Source organism: Schistosoma mansoni, chromosome 2 (genome assembly GCF_000237925.1).
Source record: "Schistosoma mansoni strain Puerto Rico chromosome 2, complete genome".
NCBI lineage: Eukaryota > Metazoa > Platyhelminthes > Trematoda > Strigeidida > Schistosomatidae > Schistosoma > Schistosoma mansoni.
Genome location: NC_031496.1, coordinates 29,342,536 through 29,348,535, shown reverse-complemented (window position 1 = coordinate 29,348,535; position 6,000 = coordinate 29,342,536).

The window sequence follows — 6,000 nt, the reverse complement described above, 5'->3', positions numbered from 1 at the left end:
CAACCACTGCCACGGAAGTCCTACTCACTATCTCCTCACAGCATGGATGTTGCTTACGAAATTGAGAACACGAAAAGCAAATTTCCCGCACTTTAACTGGGTTAGTAGATGCGGAGGACCCACCTAGGGGAGTTGGAGAACCCTGATTCCAAACCAATGGAGTACACGGGCTCCAGGATCTTGAGGGGACAAACGGAGTATGAACTTATTGTTGATCACCGGCTAGCATGGGACTGCATCTTCTAATGTTGCTTCACTGCCTTGTGGATTAGACCTCTAGATCAAAGACTCGGAGTGTGGCTTCGTAAGAAAATCACCTGCTTCGTTTTGACTATCTGTACAGTATCCCATCCCTCACACAAATCGAGTGAAGTATGGCGCATACATATTTGGTGCCTCCTTGTACCAATGTTCATGTGTTTAAATAAAATAAATGGATCAAATATTACTGAGTATTGACGTTGTTGGTTGAACCAACGTTTCTAAAAGTTCTGTTATGGAATTGTCCTTATTGAACTCAATGGTGTATTAAAAAAGAGCACGCAAAAAGTATGCAAATTTTACCCATACTTGAAGCGTTAGGGTTAGCGAGAAATAGGATTCTTGGCCAGTACAGTAATAAAGGCAATCCAACTTAATTGTAACCAGTCATACATAACTTTTACACAATAACGTTTTCTGACAAACAGCAGCAACTTATCAATTATTTTGTCCAACATACAGAAAAACATTGCAAAGGATGGGATATTAATAGAGTCAAAATGTTCAGTGCTTAAGTTAGGTAGATGTGATGTGGTTGGTTATGTTTATTTATTTAGTTAGCTGAACACATAAATATTGGTACAAGGAGGCACCAAATATGTATGCGCCATACTTCACTCGATTTGTGTGAGGGATGGGATACTGTACAGATAGTCAAAACGAAGCAGGTGATTTTCTTACGAAGCCACACTCCGAGTCTTTGATCTAGAGGTCTAATCCACAAGGCAGTGAAGCAACATTAGAAGATGCAGTCCCATGCTAGCCGGTGATCAACAATAAGTTCATACTCCGTTTGTCCCCTCAAGATCCTGGAGCCCGTGTACTCCATTGGTTTGGAATCAGGGTTCTCCAACTCCCCTAGGTGGGTCCTCCGCATCTACTAACCCAGTTAAAGTGCGGGAAATTTGCTTTTCGTGTTCTCAATTTCGTAAGCAACATCCATGCTGTGAGGAGATAGTGAGTAGGACTTCCGTGGCAGTGGTTGTATGCACGTGGCCATGTGAGAGCATTTCGAGAGGGAGAGCTGACTCTCCCGATCCTCGACCGTATCAGGGCATTTGTGTGATACTCACCCTTCAACAAACCAAAATTCTACGGCAAACATCATATCCCAATTACCATCTTTAACCGAATTTCAATTTGTGGATTCAGTCAACATTTATGATGTACCAGCTATTAACAGGCCTATACTAGTATAATTTCGGCATGTATTAATTTGATCACTCTATGTTGTTTTTCATAATAACCTTGGTAAATCCTCGGATGTAAACATGTTTTACATCCAGTTTGTGAATTTGTACATTAAAAATCGTAAGATTGAATCTCTTCACGAGTTTCTAGATAAAGGTCGATTATTATTTCCTTTTATACTGTTAATTCAAATTAAATATATCATTATTTTTATCCACGGAGTCAAAATGTTTTATGTTTAAAGTAGTAAGAGCTGACAACACAAACAAATTCATGTTTGTATTCACATGTTTTAAGATATTCTTAGTTGTGAATGCTCCATCGCGTGACAATTGACTTTGTATGGAGTGATTATTGTCAAATGGAATTTTAGTTTGGCATTAAGCCAAATGAACATGTGACATACTATGTTTTATTCAGCAAACTGTTTATATTAGTTTATATATAGGTCATCAAATTTTTCACATAAAATGTTAATGCATTGAAACTGTTCCACACTTGATTAATTCTAATTGTTATTTTACCATTGGTTTTCATTATTCTGCATTACATACATGGAGATCCTTACATACAATGTATAGGCTATATCTTTTCAGACTACCGACTAATTCTATAATTCGTTGGGCCAATCAGGGGTCAGTAGATGAGGTCATATTGATAAACTAGATCAATAAGAGGTTGCCAAATGATACGTGATTAGCAAAATAGTGGCTTTCATTTGCAAAGGATAAAGCAAACTAATGGTGGGCTTGATTTCTTCGGGGACAGATATACATATAAATACGTGTAAACAAAATAACTCCGGTCTAATCAAATAAAATTCCTACTTCTCTCTGTGTTTTCCTCGGATGGCAGAGTTCGTGCATAGAAAGTGTGTACCAGCTTTCTGACACCACACATCACTACACTGTACAGGTGTTTTATGTAAATCTGATAACTTGTGAAATACTAGACAAAATAGTCGTTATCTGTATTGCGACATATACTACTTATGTCTACAGAAAATTGAAACGAAGAGAATAGGAAAGATTAGACGTGCACTGCTGAAGAGTCCCATACTAGAACGGAACAGCCACCCAGTGCTTTCAGGTTCTCCATGGTGGTTTAGCTTCAATTGACTCATGAATTCAACTATCAAATTGCTATAATAATATATAAACAAATAATCATTGACAAAATGTTTTAAGAAAAATACTGTGGATCCGCAGCAAACATTTTCTTGAATGGTTCATTTTATCTGATATAAAATTAGAAAATCCCAAATCAGGTCTATGAGGAGATTAAATATTTATTCAAATAAATTTTCTATCTGATGATCTTTCAGCTCATAACCTACATTACTCTAGGAATTATTAATTCGAAGATTTTTGTTTGGATTTCTGACTGGAATCAGTTCAATATACCACAACTATATATTTTAGGATCTATTTTGTTCTGTCTTTATTCACGTCACCAATATTGATGTCTTTCCAACGCATCTTCCTTCGTTCTACTATTAAATAATCATGTCATCTTAATTTTGATTTGTTTGAAAAGTCCCAAACCTAATAAGTCAGTATTCATCTTAATTATGGAATGACTTAATTTAAGTGATGTACATATACCCTTCCTCATCATAATTCCTTGTGTTAAGCTTATCTTATTCAAATATTATTAGTCGTAGTACTAGCGGTAGTATTATTATTACAACAATTCCTATTGTCATTAATAGTACTATTATTATTGTTGCTATTAGTATTACTATTATTATTATTGTTGTCACTCAGATACCTTCGTTGTATCATTAGTCTAGCAAAAATATGAAGAATTTGATTAGTGATCACATCATTTGTTGTTTAGTTTGATTTATAATCACATTATTTCTCTCACCCTATACCACTTAAATTTATTCTAACTATTACTCCTACTACATCAACTGACCCATAAGCTTATTCAAGTTGATCCTAATATATTCATTTCAACATAAATAAAATCAATTTACTGATAGTTTTACATTTACATTCTAAAAGTTTTAATGATATATTCCCTCTTAACATGGTTATTCCTTTAGATTATCAATTTAGATTTATGACTTAAGAATCTGATGAGAATTTATTGAAAAATAAACTCTTAGTTTTCCATTCAAAATTTAAACTAAACATTTCTTTAAATTTCTACATATAAATAATAAAATATTTAATTTCTTGTAAAATGTTATCGTTTCCAAAATGTGATTTTTGCATGGAGTTTCTTATCGATATCAATTTCCTGCAGTACTTGTTTAAATGATCGTCCAGCCAAGCGCACATACGTGAACCATCATGCATATTCTAAACTTTCACTTTTTCTTACTCTAGTTATTGAAAGAATCATTTTCAAAAGTGAAGAAATGGGAACATTTCTGTAAACATGACATTAAAACAAATTATGACAAAATTAGAATCATGGCAAAGATAGCTACCTAACAAGCTGCTTTTGTGCTCACAGCTTTGGTTTTAAAATGAGAAAAACTGAAGGTCCTGCAATGTAATTATGTTTATGCGTAAACCTATCTAAATGATTGACTACACCTTTCAAATGATATCCAAGTTTGATTCACCACATATTGCGGAATAGAAAAGATAATTGATCTGTCTTATCCTTTTCTAAGCCATATTATGCGATGTTCTCGAAAGACTTATGTACCTGGTCTTCCAGAAGTGGATAAGCTGGCATATGTATTTTGAATAAGTCAGTCATGGCAAATCATCCTTAATGTGACTGTACACGAGTAGATGTCAATGATACGTTACATAAAGATTTGCTTGATTGAACTTTATGTGAACTGATCTTCAAATAGTTTCGAACTATATCAGTAATTTATTCTGGATTTTTACTACTGTAGTAAACCGAAACACAACATCCTTAAACTAGTCTCATGATAATGAGGACTACATTATAAGTAGTATCTGAAATTAACACTTGGTGGTTTATTTCTAAATACTTCATACTGTACAAGGTTCAATCTTTGTGGATATTTTTCATGTAGTCATACTGTATTTTTAAACTGTGATTTCTTTTGACAACTAGCTCAGAGTTTTTCAACTGGTATATTTTAATATGAATAACGGGTATCTCGACCGTAGCTGCTACCTTGACGTAGTGGTCGGGCTTGTCTATCGTGATGACCCAACCGAGCTATATTGGCTGAAACATATGTCCCTGTACGTTCTACCATGCCAGGCAAGTCGATTGGAGAACGGTAAGTCTAGCAGCAGCAACTCAAGGTCTGAGGGCGAAGTCGTACTGCTGACTGTAGAGAGGTGTGACAGCAGTAAGATGTTTCCCTCGGACAACCAGCATGACAGCGATGCTTCCTTCTCACAAGAAAGGAAGGGGTTAGAAAAGGTCGACCCTAAAACTATCACGTCTCATCTTACCTCACGGATTTCCGTCTACGGTGGTAAGGCCCTTTGAAGAACAGAGCTAACACGCCAAAAACCTACCACAAAAGACCGTGCGCAACCGGCCTCAAGCAGTTGTTCCTTGGGCTCTACGATCACGCTCCCAGGTCGTTAAGACCAACATTAATCTAACTTCCTTTTCAGGTCCCTCAAGAAATACCATTCCACGGTGTGGGCAGCCGGGAAGTGATATTAGCCCTCATACCCGTAACAGCACACGAGACCGCGTTGGTCTCATTCAAATTCTTCCTACACCTCCTAATAAATCTCTTATCTCCACGACTAACCCTTCTCACGTCTTTTTGTCACCTCGCACCGCTAGGGCAAACAATTCAAGTACACGGAACGTTATTCCTGGTCTCCTGAAACCACGCTCTAAACTACATGTAGGAACTCTTAACGTCCGAACATTGTGCTAAATAGGACAACAGACTTCCTTAGCTAGGACTTTAGAATCTCGCACCATCGATGTGTGCTGCATCTCCGAAACGCGCACACAGGATCCGTGTAGCGTTATTCATTTGACCTCACCACGTCCAAATAAAGAACCAACTTGATTCACATTTCGCGTATCTGAAAGCCCTGATGCTGCTTCCCGTGGCCTCTCTGGAGTAGGTATAGCATTAAGTCCTAGGGCAGAACTAGCTCTTTTAGACTGGATCCCAGTAGACAGTCGTCTATGCGCTGTCCGACTAAACGGATCAGTAAGAACTCGGAAAGATAGGGAAACTCGTCGTTGCCTCTTCGTCGTTTCTGCCTACTCTCCCACTGACTGAAGCTCAGATAATGTAAAAGATGAGTTTTACAGAAAGCTTTCCCACCTTCTCCGAAAAGCTAGGCTCTCTGATCTAGTAATTGTGGCTGGTGACTTTAATGCTCAAGTAGGTAGTAGTAGTAGTAGTAGTAGTAGTGTATTTGACTCCTAATCGACTTACGGATCAGAATAATTTCTTAAATAATCAAAATTGTTTATTCATTATAATAGTGACTTGTCATTTCCTGTAAAAATAGGATAATACATATTTCATAGTTCTTAATACAAGCACCAATGTTTATAACTCTTCATATTGTTAATTCAATCAGTGGCGCATAAATCCATCAGTTCAAGTTGCCACACCATATCAAC